We start from the raw sequence: 19,123 nt of genomic DNA, 5'->3' as shown, positions 1-19,123 counted from the left end.
CTGCAGACTGAGCTTGTGCGTCATCCTCGCGCCATGTTATTCACCCAATAAAGTGTAGACCTATGTATTTCATAGAAACTTGTTTCTAGTAGGCTACTATATAAATTAAAAAGGTTTAATTGGCATCTTTATTTCAAACGACCCGACCGACCGCGACCCGAATATCATTAAAAATATTTTTGGATGGCGGGTGACCGCAGGCACTCGCACATTTTGGATCAACCCGCGCATCACTGATACACGGGGCCTATTTGTAAACCGTTATAGTAAAAAAAAAAAAAAAAAAAACGGACTTCCAAAATAATCCGGCGGGCCAGAAAATATTGCCTGTTTTCAATCGCCTGTTGCCGACCCCTGATCTACACTGTTAACAGCGCTATATAAATGAAGATGACTTGACTTGACTTGTTCTTGTATGTATTAGCAGTTTATAATATTTTAGACCACTTACTATTCAATTCTGTATTTATTATATTATTTTTTTAGGGATAATTTAGTTGTTTAATTGTAAAATGTTATTGATATATTGTCATAACCAACCCCTTTCCCTAAACATACATATTGGTAACCCTCTTGAAATATTTAACTTAGTTTGTTTTTAATATACGAGCACCTATATTCTAGTTTTAAATCCAGTTTTCTTGGAAAAACTATTTTCTTTGTATGTGTGAGACTTCATTACATTAGCCACAGTGTGGTGCATCACGTCTAATGTGCGTCTATATGTTAATAATTTAAAATAATTTGAAATCCAGTTTACAACATCCATTAGCACAATTAACTATTTTTGCCTGGCTAAATTATAACTGGAGACTGCTGATACCGAAAGCCTTGCAACATTCAAGCTTAAAATGGTCACGCACACTATTATGTTGAAAATAAGCTGGAAAGATCATTTAAAAAAAAATCATAATTTCCATGGGTCTAGTCTACTCTTAACATCTATTTGTTTTAAGTTTGAATCAGGTCTTCTCCGATGGAGTAGAATTTGCCAGTGGCGCTGTCACAAAAAAACTAGGGTCCTAGAAATGAGGTCCTGCAATATTCAGGTACTTTCTTAAGTACATGTAAGTGCACATACTGTAAAAAAAGTAGTATTGATATTTTGGTGTATATTTTTTCCAGCTTCTTTTTTTTTGCTGGTTTTATAGTCTAGTAAATCTATATACATTTTTAAGCCTATTTGATTATTTTTAATCGTTTTATTGTTACATCAGTAGACCATTTCTTTTTTCGGTCTATTATTGACTTGTTGTTTTATTTAATTCTTCAGTTACCTGAACGAGCTGGCAGAAACTGGATGAATTAGAGGAGCTAATCTGAAGAGGTCTCTGATGCTGCCCAGTCTATGATTTACAAAAAACCTGGATTCAAAGATGGAGAACGTTTGGTTTTAGTACAATGGGGGAAATTATAATTATCTGATTGGTCAGTTTGAACGTTTCACATTTGGGTTACAGTCACATGGTCAAGGAATGAATAAAAGAAGATTGTAACAGTTGCTCTGGCCCTTTTATTCTACACTCTCTCCCTCTCTTTCAGTTAACATTTTACATATATGCTGGGTACAATTAATGGTAGAAGTAATCATCTCATCTATTTTGTAACTATTTTAAGTGTAACCATAACCATATATTTTCATTAAACCCTTTCAATTACAAATAATGTGCTAACTAGTTTTGATTTGGTATTGATTTTGAAGTGCTACCTATTGCAATACAATATATACACACTATAGCAACGCTCTCCCACATATTAATCTATTGTAACTGTGCTTATTTCCGTCTTTGTTATAAGTAGAAGTGGTTGGTAATAGACAAGACATATACAGCTTTCTACATATTTTACTGATAATTAATAGTAGTTAGGAGTAATTATCAGTGGTCCTGACAGAAACGTTCATTCGGCAGTCCTACAGCCTAAACCCTAATCCACCCTTAGAAAAGTATGGAATTTTTAAATGGAAAATGCGTAGGAACCATGGTTTACTTTGCTGCTACTGTCTTCTCATTCAATGACTTTTGTGGAGATTATTTGTATAAGAAGAAAATGAAAGAACAAACGTTGATTGTAAATAATCAGTTCACAAATTATATTTTTTATTGAACGGTCTTTTAATATTAGTCCAATATTACAATTCACGTATAATTATGACTTTACTTTTTTATACTATTACAAAACATTTCCAGTCAACTAAATTTATAAAACAGCAACATATCACAAAAAATGCAGAGCAAAGATGTTACATTAAACTGCTGTACTTTTAACTAGTTCATATCATCATTTGTTCAAATGATCATCAGGTTTTTAGATGCTTTTATTTTTTTTATTTTAGACAGTCGTTGAACTTGAATTTGGCATCCACGCCCCGAGCTTTGGGCCCTGCACGTATGGGCTATCAACAGATACCCGTTGAACTCCCAGTAGGAGTGTTAAACATGATTACGCAGGCTAGAGCGCCCTCTACTAGACGGCTCTATGCTTCCAAGTGGTCAGTGTTCTCCGGCTGGTGCTCAGCTCGAAACTTGGATCCACAATAATGTGGGGTGACAGAAGTTCTCTCCTTCCTACAAGAGCTTATGGATGAGGGCAGGTCCTCCTCCACGCTCAAAGTGTACGGATCGGCCATAGCTGCGTTTATAAAACCAACACATGGCAAGTCACTGGGTAGGAACGACCATATCATCCACTTCCTTAAAGGAGCTAGGAGGTTAAACCCTCCTCGACCCCCTTCGGTTCCCATATGGGACCTTTCCACGGTCCTAGAGGCCATGAAAGGTAACCATTTTTAACCACTACAGTCTGTGGAACTAAAATATCTCACGCTTAAAACTGTTTTCCTGATGGCTCTCGCCTCGGTCAAACGGGTGGGTGACCTGCTCTCTGTGAGTGCTACGTGCCTTGAGTTTGGGCCTAATGGCTCCAAAGTCATCCTCAAACCAAGACATGGTTATGTCCCCAAGTTTCTTGCCACTCCTTTCAGAGCGCAAGTTATTTCCCTGTCAGCTCTCCCTGGGTCTGACAGCGAGAATGACATGAATCTCCTTTGCCCGGTCAGGGCGTTGAGAATTTACATTGCACGTTCTGCTGCCTTCAGACAGTCAGAACAGCTATTTAGCACCAAAACTTTGGAACAGTCTTCCTACCATTGTCCGGGAAGGAGACACACTCTGTCAGTTCAAAGCCAGACTAAAAACACATCTCTTTGACCTAGCATTCACATAATACATTATAGACTTCTATAATTCAATGTTAGGCTGCATAGATTAGGTCAGCCGGAACTGGGAACACTTCCCTTAAATCCTGATGTACTTGTTACATCATAAGAAGAATGGCATCTACGCTAATTTTAGTGTCTTTGTTTATCCCGAGGTTTTCCCGCAGCCTGCCGGATCCAGGCCGTATACAGATCTGACACCCGATGACAAAGCAGTGCTGAAGTGCCAACTAGTCTCTCTCTATGGAGGATCCCTTTACCACTGTACATATAAAGCGTTGTGGGAAAATTCGGTTCACGTACCTACCCCGAACTGATAAAAAAAAAAAAAAAAAGGCAAGACAAGTATTTTGTTTAGGCTTGGTTTGTAGGGAATTATGAACCTGCGCACATATATTCAAACGCACATAACTATAGAATAAATTCTTGATGCGCACATGAGCACCATATCACAGGTTCGCGTTTAAAGTCTGTTTAGAGAGAAAGGTGTTGTCTTAGCGGCCCCTAATTTAACCCTCTGGGGTCGGCAATCACGCCGGCGTGACTTGCGCGATTTTTTTCACATAGCAGCTGAATAGACTTAAAATACTCCGTAATTTATGGTCATACAGACTTTATAAATATGAAAAAAGAATCTGTGAGATGTCTACTTTAGTATGTGTCCACTTACAATCAAAACAAAACGTTGTGCTTTTGTAAAATAAAGAAATTAAACAGGGTGTGGTTTCTGCCTCTCCGTCTCATGAATTTGTTTTCTTGAGCACGTCTATAAACATAAACAAAACTCAGCGAATACTTGTCACACATTTATGAGCTCTATATCTTTATAAACATTTAAGTGTGTAGTTTTAAATGATCTGATTCAAAACGAAAACAAATATTCACTGTTTAAGTAATTTGTATAAAGCCAACAAGATATCCAGTTTCTTGCTCATTAGTTTTAATGTGACCACACCCACACGCGCAAAAGATATTGACATGCAAATCGTCCAAGCGTCACGCGAAAGCGCTCATTACCTCAAAAACAAAGCGGCAAACTTCATCGATCCTCTGCTGTCGTCGAGTTTGGAAGACACGCTAGCTGTGAACGTATTGGATTTACATCAGAAGAAGAAGAACGCGATTTGAAGACAAGAAAGATTTTAAGGTAAGAAATAATTCTGAATTATATTAGTTAGTGTTATTGTTGCATAAACTTCACATTGCCATTGAACTGTTGCTCGATGCTTCAGTGAATGTTCCCTGCACGCGTGAGTCAGTCGCGCGACGTGCGTTTGAAAAGCAAAGCGCACCAAACATTATCATGGTTATTATTCTGATCTCATTTCATAACGTCATATCGATTGTAAACATTTGAAGTAAAATATGATGATCAATATATTTTTCTCTAGTGTAGTGTTACTGAAGTGTTCCTTTTTAACGATGCCTGCTATACTATTGTTATTATATATATTATATATAATAATATTATTATTTTATTCAGCCCTGCACGTATGCCTACAAGGCACAACAAACCTGGTGTTTTATTTTTTTTTAGGTACCAGTCTTGCTGACTTCAAGATATGCAGAACATGGTAAAGTGAAAAATCAAACATCTTGGAAATGACAGGTATCTACTATGTTTCAGGAATGGCACAAATGTGTGAGACTGGTTAAGTCTCTGTCTTTAGTTCAGTGTGTTAAATAATGTGCTTTTTGCCATTTGTTGTGTATCTTTGGATTATGTTGTGTTGTAAATATATATATAAACTTTATTACAGGCTCTAGGCCCAACAGCAGAACATACACCAAAAAACAAAAACAAAAAAACAATTACATAAACATATACAATACACCCTTTTTCACAAAAGTCTTAAGGCACTCATAAAAGGCACTCATACCAATGCTTCCATAGATGCGATTGATATCGGACCTAGCTACACCTGGGACTTGTGAGCCTTACTATAATATAGTTTTGTGACACATCAAGTCGACACATAAACTTAAACATTAGGTTCCTCAAGAGGGCCTGTAAACAGCTTAGCCTCAAGTCACAAAAAAGCTTACTTGCACTGCTGCTCCTGGGCTTCTTCAGCAGTATCCTCAGACAATCATTATATGTTCCCTTTCAAAAGCTACAATCGATGCTGCGCTGCTTAGCGCATTGGGAACGTCTTTAATCGTGACCTGCTGTGAATATAGTGTGTAAACATGTCGATGGAATCGACCGGAAGTAATATAGCCTCGGTCGGTGACGTCATCGGCGCGCACCCGCGACGCGAGGCTATAATTAGATGAGCCGCAGGTGCATCGTCAGGTCTTTTTTCTTCAGAGACCTTTCTGTGTTTGGTGTGCAAGCATTTATCTCCTCTCTATCTACTACAGATCTTTGTTAGGAGTTATTTAGTTTATCACTGACAGTGTGCAGATGTTCTCTTTCTCATCTCTCTACGATCTAAAAAGGAGTTTAGAAAAAGTTAAAGAGAAATGTGTCAACGGAGTAAGCACTGTGTCCCTCCATGTTCTCGTCCTATTCAGAACTGGATACACACGCTTACTGCTTTGTTTGTTTGGAAAAGAGCATGCTGCCCTTGCGTTTGAGCATGGTGAATTCGAGCACAGTGGAATGTTCACAGTTAAAGTGCTTCACGTTCGCTTTGCTTATTTCAAAGGGGTGGCACCCACAATGCGATTGTGGGGCTCGCGTGTCGATCTGGCTGAGAAGCGAGAGACGGGTGCGTCCTTTTCACTTGCTCTCTCTCCAGATTGCGATGTCCTTTTGCCTGACTACCGAAGCGTGCCTCGGCGCTTCTTCGGCTCGGGCAGAGGACATGTTAATCTCGTGAGTTTGCCGCCTACGAGCGTTCCTCCCGTTATAATAAAAGGAGAACTGCTCGGGGCGATCGTTCGTGCAGTGGTCACAACAAAAAGACACTCAAAGATTATAAATAAAGATGTAAATATAATTTATATATTTATACATGATGTGTCTTTGTGCCCTCGACGTCGACCAATTCGACTATCGCGGGTGCAGGCACGCGATTATATGATGCTGTCTTAGATTGTAGAGACGCGCGCGAGCTTTCTCTCCCCTGGGATCGTATTATCACATGCATTTTCAGCGGGTCAGGCTGGTACTGCGCTGTACACTACAGGCATACCAGGCTGATCTTATGAAGGATTTAAATACAGCCTGTCATCCAGACCGTGTCTGATTGATATTTGGCTGTATTTATTGCTGATGAATTGAATGATGATGAGAAATCAGATATTCAATGCAATATATCAAATGCTTGTAATAATTTATTGTCTGGCTGTTCTTTGGCCACATTTAATTCTGAGGGATTAAATATTGTAAAAGCCATCTAAAAATATATATATATATTATGATGGACTTTGAGAGTACTGACTCCGAGCACTTCTCTCGTTATGATAAGCGTGTGAGAGGTTACTCGAGTTGGTGACTCGTGCAGTGGCCAGATTACAGCTAGACTGTCCTCCTTGAGGATCTCCATGACGTTAACTCGTGCATGGGGAAAACCTTATTCTTTGTGCCCTTGACGTCAATTTATTAGACTATCATGGGGGCATGTGCATACGATGATGCGCCAGTCCGAAGAGACGCTCGCTGGCTATCTCTTCTCTGTGGCTCATCGTCATTTAAGGAGTCAGCACTACCCACCATGCTGTGTATAAGGACATCCACGCTGGTGGGGGTCAGACTGGTGCTGCTCTGCACACTATGGCAGTGTTGCAGGCGTACCAGGCTGATCTGATTTTTAAAAAAAAGAGGGCTCAAAAGCAGAGTGTGGCGAGTTGTGTTCCCCCTCGTAATGACTGGGGACCGGTTTGTCGCGCTCAGCAGCCTCATAATATACCAGAGACAGAAATCCTGAGTTTTTTGTCCCAGGTCTGTGGGGGTGTGCCCCTTCGGGATAGGGTATGTAAAATACATCAATCAGCTCCTACCTGACACCCTCACGAAACCACTGTTACATCCCTGCCACCTTTGGTGATTCAGGGGGTAGCGGTTTCCAGCGAAATGTTGAAGGTTCTGTTGTTTCCTGTTATCGCCCAGGACACAGAACAGTTAACATTCCCCCAATTCGAAGTATTAAATTTGGTACCCTTTAAAGAGACTTTGGCAGTGTGAAAGCTACTGCCGAGTATCTCTTTTTGTGTCCTAAAGACAGTAAAAGGAATATGTTGCCCTCCTCGTTTTAACGGTGTGTTCCCACTACCATAAAACAGAAGTAGGCGCATCTGCTGTCACAAGAAAGAAATGGGGGACTGCGTCCGTTTTTAGATCTTTGAGGCTTGAACCGTTCCGTCAGAACGCTCAAGTTCAAGATGCTAACTATCAAGTAGATCGTGTTGCAAATTCAACATCATGATTGGATCTTCACGGTCGATCTTAAAGACGCATATTTTCACATAGAAATATTGCCACAACACAGGAAGTTCCCGAGGTTTGCTTTTGGGGGCGAAGCCTACCAATATCGGGTTCTTCCATTCGACCTAGCCATGTTACATAGACGATTGACTGATACTGGCACAGTCTCAGGAGCTTGCGCTTTCGACATCAATATCGATCCACGCTTCTCTCTATGGGGTTGAGTTGCAACGCTAAGAAGAGCGTTCACTCTCCAACGTGCTTGGGGTTTAAATGGGACTCTGTCACCATCGGGGGCACAACTGTCCCCCGCTTGTCAAGACCATTTTTAAACACCCTAAAGCAACATCTGGCTAGGTCAGGATAGGTCTCATGGCAGCTGCGTCCACAGGGATCCCTCTGGGCCTTTTGCACATGAGACCACTTCATTTGTGGCTCAAATTCCCCAAGGGCAAATAGAGGCAAGAGCACGCATTGGGTGCTTTGTGTCCTTTCTAAAAATCCATGTTTATGGTAAGTCACGCGCTGAATGCTTTGTGTACTTTCTAAAATCCATGTTTATGGTAAGGGTTACGCGCTGTAGCTTCGTTCCCTTTCTACGTGGTTCAGACCCCGGTTCCTCACCTTGGGCCCCACTCTTGGTGCGTCTTCTCGTCGCATAATGCTAACGACAGACGCCTGCCTGTCGGGCTGGGTAGCGGTCTTAAGTGATCATCCAGCCCAAGGGTTTGGGGAGGCATCATCTTGACTAGCAAATCAATTGCCTCAAGTTGATGGAATATGTATTTCTGGCCCTGAAATACTTTCTCCCTCAGTTGAGAGGCTGTCATGTCCTAGTGCTAGAGCGGCAGCCTCTTACTTAAATCACCAGGGAGGTCTACGCTCACGCAATCTGTACAGAATAGTGAGGCAGATTTTCTCTGGGGCCCGGAAAAGTTCCTGTCACTCAGGGCAGTGTACATTTCCAGGGCATCTGAATGTGGGAGCAAATTTACTGTCCGGACAGAAATTACCAATGGGGGAGTGGAAATTCCACCCAGATGTAGTAAAACAGATCTGGACCAGATTTTATGAAGCGGAGGTGGACCTCTTCGCCGCCCAGCGGACAGCGCAATGTCTCCTCTTCTCTCTGAGTCACCCAGCCCCCTGGGTCTGGATGCGATTGCGCACACATGGCCCAAAATGCGCCTGTATGCGTTTCCTCCAGTGGCTCTGCTCCCAGGAGTTCTAGCCAGAGTTCGCCAGCAAGGGTCTTGCCTCTTACTGATAGCGCTGCGTTGGCCGAACAGAGTATGGTTCTTGGAGATATTTCTCTCCTCAACGGCTCGCCATGGGCGATTCCGGAGAGGAGGGATCTTCTCAGGCGGAGGGTACGATATTCCATCCCAGGCCCAACCTGTGGAATCTTCATGTTTGGCCCCTGATGGGTACCAACTGAGGGACACTGGGCTTTCGCCTGCCGTTATTGAGACCATTCTAAGTGTTAGGACTCCCTCCACTAGAAAGAGTTATGCCAACAAATGGGGTGTCTTTGAAAGGTGGTGTGTTGTACATAATGCAGATCCGGTCAACTGCCAGATTGCTTCAGTTCTGGATTTCCTGCAGGAAAAATTATCAACAGGTACATGCCCCGCCACTCTCAAGGTTTATGTGGTCGCTCTTTGGCTTGCCACGCCTTGGTTGACGGGGTGCCACTCGGGAGACATCCTCTGCTCGCTCGCTTCAATATTGGGGCCAGATGACTGAGGCCTCCCGTAAGAACCAAAGATCCCTTCGTGGGACTTAGCAATAGTCCTAGAGGGTCTGGTTGAGACCCCCTTTTTAACTTCTAGAGTCAGCGTCTGATAAACTTCTGACCATAAAGATGTTTTTTTCTTATGGCTATAACCTCTTTAAAAAAAGAATCGGGCACATGCAGGCTCTGTCAATATCGCCATCCTGCTTAGACTTTGCCCCAGGAATGGTGAAAGTGATTTTGCATCCTCATCCTGATTACCTGCCTAAGGTACCATTCTCGGCTGTACATCCGGTCACTCTAGAGGCCTTCTGCCCTCCACCGTTCATAACGCCGGAGCAGGAGAGATCTCACAGACTGTGTCCAGTCCGTGCTCTTCAGGCCTACGTCCACCGCACTAGCCAGTGACGTAAGTCAGAGAAACTATTCGTTTGTTATGGGGGCAGCAACAGGGGTGCTGCCGCCACCACTAAACAGACCATGTCACATTGGGTCAGGGATGCTATTGCTCTTGCCTATGAGGCGCGCGGCCAAGCTTCGCCAACGGGTCTAAGGGCTCACTCCACCAGAGGGGTCGCCTCCTCTGCTGCCTTGGCAAGAGGTGCCCCCTTGCAGTTTGTTTGTGATGCGGCAGGCTGGTCCTCATTCATAAGATTTTATAGTTTGGATGTTCATACCACTCCGGGCTCTCACGTCCTTGAGCCGACATCGCAAGCTAATGTCTAGGGCTTTCCTGCGTTTCTTGTGAGCACACCTACACAACCGTAGGGAGCCCAGACAGCTTCAAGCACGGCGGCGTGGGTATTCTCGTTCCCAATGCGCTAAGCAGCGCAGCATCGATTGTAGCTTTTGAAAGGGAACGTTCCGAGTTACTTGACTGTAACCCTGTTCCCTGAAAAAGCGGAACGAGATGCTGCGCTACTTTGTCGTGCTGATGATGTCCCAGGACTGCTCTTCAGACAAAATATCCTGACGATGCACCTGCGGCTCATCTAATTATAGCCTCGCGTCGCGGGTGCGCGCCGATGACGTCACCGACCGAGGCTATATTACTTCCGGTCGATTCCATCGACGTGTTTACACACTATATTCACAGCAGGTCACGATTAAAGACGTTCCCAATGCGCTAAGCAGCGCAGCATCTCGTTCCGCTTTTTCAGGGAACAGGGTTACAGTCAAGTAACCCGGAACGCTACCTGCAGTTTGCGCATAGTCTCTTTTTTGTAGTTGACCCATAATGGGGCTGCATACATAGGGGTACAGTAAGCACGAAACAAGTGCACTTTCACATCATCAGTGCAGTAATGAAATTTCCTGACTAACATGTTCGCTTGGACATACAACATTCGCCTTTGCCTATACATGTCAGCATCATCTTCCATCTTGTCAGTAATGATATGCCCAAGATATTTTGTACAGTTAGATACACAGATACATTGCCCTGTCAGATAAAACATAGGGAAGTGCAGCTTCTGATCTTCCTTAGTCCTACAAACCAACACAACACTCTTCTTTGCATTGTACTGTACATCAAACTCACCCCCATACTTGGAGCATATATCCAACAACTGCTGGAACCCAACAGTACTGGGGGACATAACAACTAAATCATCTGCGTACATCAGGTGGTTTAACAGAGTGTTTCCTATTACACAACCCGTCTTACATATCCCCAACTGCTTTGAGAGGTTGTCCATATATAAGTTAAACAGGGCAGGAGACAGAAGCCCCCCCTGCCGTACTCCATTGCTTACACTAAATGGTGTCGATAGGCTGTTTCCCCATTTAACCTGGATGCTTTGTTTCGCATACCAGTAAGCCAGTATACGTATGATGCATCCCGGCACACCCCTAAGCATAAGTTCAGTAAAAAAGCTTATGATGATTTACTCTGTCAAATGCCTTGGACGCATCAATAAACCCAATAAACATTGTCGAGCCCTGCCTTCTATAGGATTCAACAGCTTCTTTCAATGCATATATACATAGATCAGTACTGTGTTGAGACTTAAAGCCAAATTGATTTTCTGTGGTGTAAATGAACCCACTCAGTCTATCTAGTAGCATCTTTTCTAAGACCTTTGAAAGATTGCTAGCTATAGCAATGGGTCTATAGTTGTCCAAACTCCCTATTTTCCCTGCCTTGTCCTTAATGACGGGCACTAATGTGACGGTCAACATGGTGTCTGGCAGTATACCATGAGTCATCAGCCCTGTCAGGCAAATGGATAGAAGGGCTGACACTCTGGGGCTGGCTAACTTGAGATGCTCCGCAGTGATGTTATCTTTGCCACTAGCTTTGTTATCAGCTAGTTGTGTCACGACACGCACACGAGAAGGTGAAATCCAAGTGCAGTTTATTAGGAAATTCGTAATCGTTATCCAGTCCAGGCAAGGGTCAAAAACCATATAAGCAGTCCAAAAACAAGAAACAAACACTAAAACAAACCAAGACAGACTCTGGGAAGCGGGTGACATCAAACAAGGATTCCAGAACAAGTTATTAAACAGACAGGGTATAAATAGACAGACACTAACAAGGTGAGTGGGAACAGCTGAGTGTGATAATGAATAATGAGTCCGACAAGGGTGATGGGGATTGTAGTTCAATAGTGACTGACACCTGTGGGGGAAGAGGACCTCTAGTGGCTACCCAGGGGACATCACCCAGACATTGTGACATAACCTCCCCTCTACGGAGCGGCTACCAGACGCTCCAAGACCCACAAAAAAAAACAAAAAAACACAAGAGTCCAGGAGGGAGGTGGAAAGGAGGATCAGGGGGAGGGATCCAGGTCCATGGAAGGGAACAGAAACAGGGAACAGAAACAGGAGTTGACGGCTTAACCGACAGCCAGGGCAAAACAGACGACCCATCGGGCGGCCAGGGTGGAGACGACCCCTCGAGCGGCCACGGCGGTGACGACCCCTCGGGCGGCCACGGCGGTGAAGACCCCTCGGGCGGCCACGGCGGAGACGACCAGGGCGGAGACGACCACTCGGGCGGCCACGGCGGAGACGACCAGGGCGGAGACCTTCCATCAGGTGGGACTGGAACAGACACCACCGGCTCTGGGACTGGAACAGACACCACCGGCTCAGGATCTGGAACAGACACCACCGGCTCAGGAACTGGAACAGACACCACCGGCTCAGGAACTGCAACAGACACCACCGGCTCAGGAACTGGAACAGACACAGACACCACCGGCTCAGGAACTGGAACAGACACAGACACCACCGGCTCAGGAACTGGAACAGACACCACCGGCTCAGGAACTGCAACAGACACCACCGGCTCAGGAACTGCAACAGACACCACCGGCTCAGGAACTGCAACAGACACCACCGGCTCAGGAACTGGAACAGACACAGACACCACCGGCTCAGGAACTGGAACAGACACAGACACCACCGGCTCAGGAACTGGAACAGACACAGACACCACCGGCTCAGGAACTGGAACAGACACAGACACCACCGGCTCAGGAACTGGAACAGACACAGACACCACCGGCTCAGGAACTGGAACAGACACCACCGGCTCAGGAACTGGAACAGACACCACCGGCTCAGGAACTGGAACAGACACCACCGGCTCAGGAACTGGAACAGACACCACCGGCTCAGGAACTGGAACAGACACCACCGGCTCAGGAACTGGAACAGACACCACCGGCTCAGGAACTGGAACAGACACCACCGGCTCAGGAACTGGAACAGACACCACCGGCTCAGGAACTGGAACAGACACCACCGGCTCAGGAACTGGAACAGACACCACCGGCTCAGGAACTGGAACAGACACCACCGGCTCAGGAACAGGAACAGACACCACCGGCTCAGGAACTGGAACAGACACCACCGGCTCAGGCTCGGCAGACGTGACGTGACGCTCAGGCTCGGCAGGTGTGACGTGAAGCTCAGGCTCGGCAGACGTGATCTGAGCGGTTTCTGGACCGGCCGACGTCCTGTGCCTCCTCCACGCATGCAGTACCACCACTGCGTAAAAGAGGAACACCGCCCTCTTGGCTGTGGTTGGACTGATGGTGGGCAGTTCCGAGACTACAGCGGGCTGCACGGGAATGACCTCCGGGACGACAGCGGGCTGCACAGGCACGACCTCCGGGATGACAGCGGGCTGCTCGGGGACGGCCTCCGGGACGACAGCCCTCTTGGCCGGAGACATCGGCGTAGAGTCAGCCATCTTATCTGGGGACGTAGGCCCAACTGATATACTCCACATGCTGCGGACATTAACCCCCTGGGGTCGGCAATCACGCCGGCGTGATTTGCGCGTTTTTTTTCACATAGCAGCTGAATAAACTTAAAATACTCCGTCATTTGTGGTCATACAGACTTAATAAAAATGAAAAAAGAATCTGTGAGATGTCTACTTTTGTATGTGTCCACTTACAATCAAAACAAAACGTTGTGCTTTTGTAAAATAAAGAAATTAAACAGGGTGTGCTTTCTGCCTCTCCGTCTCGTGAACTTTTTTTTCTTGAGCACGTCTCTAAACATTTAAAAAACTCAGCGAATACTTGTCACACATTTGTGAGCTCTATATATTTATAATCATTTAAGTGTGTAGTTTTAAATTATCGGATTCAAAACGAAAACAAATATTCTCTGTTTAAGTAATTTGTATAAAACCAACAAGATATTCAGTTTCTCTAACCCTTCCTCATTAGTTTTAATGTGACCACACCCACACGCGCAAAACATATAGAGATGCAAATCGTCCATGTGTCGCGCGAACGCCCCCATTACCTCAACAACAAAGCGGCAAACTTTATCAGTCCTCTTCAGTCGTCGAGTTTGGAAGACATGCTGTGAGATTATTGGGTTTACATCTGAAGAAGAAGATTGCGATTTGAAGACAAGAACGATTTTAAGGTAAGAAATAATCCTGAATTATATTAGTTAGTGTTATTGTTGCATAAACTTCATATTGCCATTGAACTGTTGCTCGATGCTTCAGTGAATGTCCCCTGCACGCGCTGTGAGAGTTTGAAAATGCAGTCGCGCGACGTGCGTTTGAAAAGCAAACCATGATTTTACTCCAATCTCATTTCATAACGTCATATCGATGTAAACATTTGAAGTAACATATGATAATCAATATGTTTTTCTCTAGTGTAGTGTTACTGAAGTGTTCCTTTTTAACTATGCCTGCTATACTGTTCTTATTATTTGATTCAGCCCTGCTGCAAAAAATACTTTCTTAGTTAGTATTTTTGTTTTGTTTCCAGTCCAAATATCTAAAAATTCTTAAACCAAGAAGTGTTTACTAGAGAAGTAAAATGACATAAGAAATTCTATTTTGTTTTAAGATAAAAAGAAAGTAATTTTTTAAGTAATTTTTGCTTAAAACGAGCAAAATTATCTGCCAATGGGGTAAGCAAAAAATTCTTGGTTTCCATTTGAATTAAGATTTTTTTTCTTGTTTTCTATTCGAATTCAGATTTTTTTGCTTACCCCATTGGCAGATAATTTTGCTCGTTTTAAGCAAAAATTACTTAAATTACTTTATTTTTATCTTAAAACAAAATAGAATTTCTTATGTCATTTTACTTCTCTAGTAAATGCTTCTTGATTTAATAATTTTTAGATATTTGGACTGCAAACAAAACAAAAATACTAAGTAAGAAAATCATTTTTTGCAGTGCAGGTATATGCCTACAAGGCACAACAAATATATATATATGTATATATATATATATATATACATATATATATATATATGTGTGTGTGTGTGTGTGTGTGTGTATTTTGTAAATTTTAAAAAGGAATTTTCACCAGAAATCTAAAATGTATTCCCACAATCATGCAGCCCTGGTTTCTTCTTGATATCAGCATGCTCACAGCTTTTTTATATATATATATATATATTTTTTAGGTAGCTACCCGTCCTGCTGACTTTAACATGAGCATGAGGAGGTAAAGTGAAAAATCAAACACCTTGGAAATGACAGGTATGCACTATGTTTCAGGAAAGGAAAGGTGTGTGACTGGTTAAGTCTCTGTCTTTAGTTCAGTGTGTTAAATAATGTGCTTTTTGCCATTTGTTGTGTATCTTTGGATGATGTTGTGTTGTAAATAAATTCAAACAATCAAAAAGCCATTTTTTTTTAAATCTCCTCATTCTTTGTGCAAGGTAATGTAATGATAGTGCCTGAGAGCTCCTAATAGGGCCATTATGGGAGGGCCTTTGTCTTTTCTCAGGTGTGAAACACTCAATATTCATGGTGGTTAACGCCTCCTCGCATAAAGCTTTCTTACACAAAACATGTCATACAAATTTTAAATCAATATATTGTCTTATCTGAATGAGTATTCAGGATGATTTTCACATAGTTTTGGAGCAAATATTCTAGGCTACGTGATACAATTTTCAAAAGCCTTGCGACGAAATAATTAGTTTGTCTTTCATGACATTATTTCAGTGACTTTTTTTTTGGTCATTTTCACAAACCACGCATAAATGTTATTATCTCAAAACTACAACCTTTTACATACATGCTGCTGACATATTATTGTAGCAGAGTTTGTGCTGAATGCAGTGTAATAATACTTTAGTCATGAAAATGTCACAAGTAACAGAAATAAGCACAAATGTTAGAGCATGTCAGAACACCTCCAGGACCCAGAAAACACCTCAGACCCCTGAGGGTTAAGGTATTGGACAAATCTTTCAAAGTCCAGGATTTCCAGTCCCCTCATCTCCCAGGCGGGCAAGGGATCATCAAGGCAATGATTAAAGATGTCTTTAATTGCCGCGTCATTATATGCCAACCCACTGGACAGAGTGCAAAAAATCACGCTCAATTCCTCGACCGTATGACCCTGCTGGCGTAGAGAGAATAATTCCCCTCTTCTCTCCCTCTCCTTCCAGGTGTAAGGACGAGTGGTACGAATACCTGTGCTGCTGGATTTCTTCATATTGCTGGAATCCTTCTGTCACGACACGCACACGAGAAGGTGAAATCCAAGTGCAGTTTATTAGGAAATTCGTAATCGTTATCCAGTCCAGGCAAGGGTCAAAAACCATATAAGCAGTCCAAAAACAAGAAACAAACACTAAAACAAACCAAGACAGACTCTGGGAAGCGGGTGACATCAAACAAGGATTCCAGAACAAGTTATTAAACAGACAGGGTATAAATAGACAGACACTAACAAGGTGAGTGGGAACAGCTGAGTGTGATAATGAATAATGAGTCCGACAAGGGTGATGGGGATTGTAGTTCAATAGTGACTGACACCTGTGGGGGAAGAGGACCTCTAGTGGCTACCCAGGGGACATCCCCCAGACATTGTGACAAGTTGCTCTATAGCATTATAGACCTCATTGGGAGTAAAGTATATTACATCCTCATTTATCTCACCCACACAATAGGGCTCACTTTTAATGCAATTAAACATAGTTGCATAGTGCTGCCTCCACAGCTCTGCTATATTTTCTGCCCCAGATACACCTTCGATATGGCAAGGCAATATTGTCTTGGCCCTATTTGTAACTTTCACCTCCTTCCAAAACTCATTGACATTTTTGCCTATCAAGTTTTCAGCCATAAAATGAGCTCTTAAGGCTTCCTCATGCTTTCCAACAAAGCGCACTGCATATTTATATCTGGCCCTGGTAAGCTTTTTGTGTTCTAACTCTGGCCCCTGTCTGGGTTTACCAGCTATAACCCAGGACCTATGAGCCGTCTTAGCAGCTTCATGGTGGTCAACTACATACTTATTCCAGCCAGGTTTAATATTCTTAGCCTTACTGGGGTGTGTGTGCAGAGGATGACTAGCATCATGTAGAGCCCTCACTATACCATCGTACATTTCATTTAGGTCATTACAGTGAGTGACATCATCACAATTAATATTTGAACATAAAATAGCACCCATGGGTAACTGTACTTCCCTTAGGAGAGCATCCGACCTACCACAATAGTACAATACATCCTCTCTATTTAGTTTATCCCAATCCACTTTGACCTTATTAGCGCCATCTTCTGTCGAACTACTGCAGTCAGGTAAGTTATCAACATTTATAATCATAGAGACAGGTAAGTGATCAGTTGTAGTCAACTCATACAGAATTTCAACTTTTTCCAGACTTTCATGAGCATCGGCTGTACAGATTACATGATCCAGCCAAGATGTCGTGTTCCATGCTTCACTGACGTAAGTATAACTACCAGCAGGTAGGAAATTCATACTGGAGAGAACCAGTTTACTATCCTGACAAAACTGTAACAAGTGCTGACCAAAGAGAGATTTGTTATCAGAAATGTCTGCATTCAAATCACCCATCACAAATATATTTGCATATGTACATTCCCTAATATAAGAGTTCAAAAAGGCCAATCTATTCATATATTCATCTTCATTTTTATAGCAGTCATATGGGGTATACACATTTAAAATAATAAAAACATTCATATAATGCACAACTTTAATTGCAATGCACCAGTCCACCACTGCATAAATAAATCCAAACAATCAAAAAGTCATTCTTTTTTAAATCTATGATATGTGATAAATCATAATGATAGTGCCTGAGAGCTCCTAATAGGGCCATTATGGGAGGGTCTTTGTCTTTCTCAGGTGTGAAACATATTCATGGGTGGTTTACGCCTACTCGCATAAAGCTTTCTTACACAAGACGTTTCGTTTCCTTGCCACTGTTGCCTTTGGCTTGCTCAGTTGGGGATATTCAATTTAATTAATCAATGAATAATACTATTGATTAGCATTACCAAACATGGACGTTTTATTATTATTTTAATTTAATACTGTGAAGCTGCTTTGATACAATCTGTATTGTGAAAAGCGCTATACAAATGAGGAGCTCTTTTCCAAAACGCTATAAATCCATTTCAATAGTTTTCAGGAAAATTATTTTTTTTACCTAGACCCACACATTTTGTGAATATTCAATTTATCCTATTAAAAAGGTTGTGTGGCTCAGTCTGAACATGTTGAACAATGATTATTAAATCAAACAACAATATTGTTGATGATAAATTCAAAGTTAATTTGTTTATTTTTCAAAACGCTATAAATCCATTTTTTTTAAACGCTATAAATCCATCAATTGTTTCCAAAAAAATGATGGGTTGTCTTTAATACTTTCAATTAATTTAAATTAAACAAGTGCAAATGCATGAAATAAATAAAAGCCAACTATAATAAATAGTTAAATAAAATAAATAGTACAAATAAAATAAATAATTCCAATGACACATTTTAATATTGTCCAGCACATAACACTCATACAAATACCAGTCCTTAAATACAACAATGTTAAAAATACATTTAAATCATTTAGTAATTTAGGCTAATTGTAATTTGGTGCCGAACCTGAAAAAAGTAATGATAGCCTAGTAATGATAACAATATTCAATAAGTTATTTAGTAATACATTCAGAGTCATTTATAGTAAAGTGTCAAACCTGTAACAAATAGGACCAATTTGTCCACTACATATGCATGAAATAACGAATTATTAAATAATGATAACGATATTCAATAGGCAAGTCAGTCAGTATTAAATAAATAAAATAAAAATCAAGATAATAAATAAAAATCAGATCGTCCGGTGACAGCCTCTCGGCCTGACAGAAACCTGTGGGAGCAGCTTTGTTGACAACCCACTGTTGGTATTAACACGCCTCCCGCAAATCTTCTTTTGTTGTTGTTTTTTGTGATTATCTTTGTCCAGTCTGCGTTTTGTAAACTTTAAAGCACTCATTTTGAGGAATTAATGAAATAAACGTCTGTTCAGATTGCCGCC

Source organism: Phoxinus phoxinus (genome assembly GCF_949152265.1).
Source record: "Phoxinus phoxinus genome assembly, chromosome: 2".
Lineage (NCBI taxonomy): Eukaryota > Metazoa > Chordata > Actinopteri > Cypriniformes > Leuciscidae > Phoxinus > Phoxinus phoxinus.
This window is presented reverse-complemented; position numbering follows the sequence as displayed.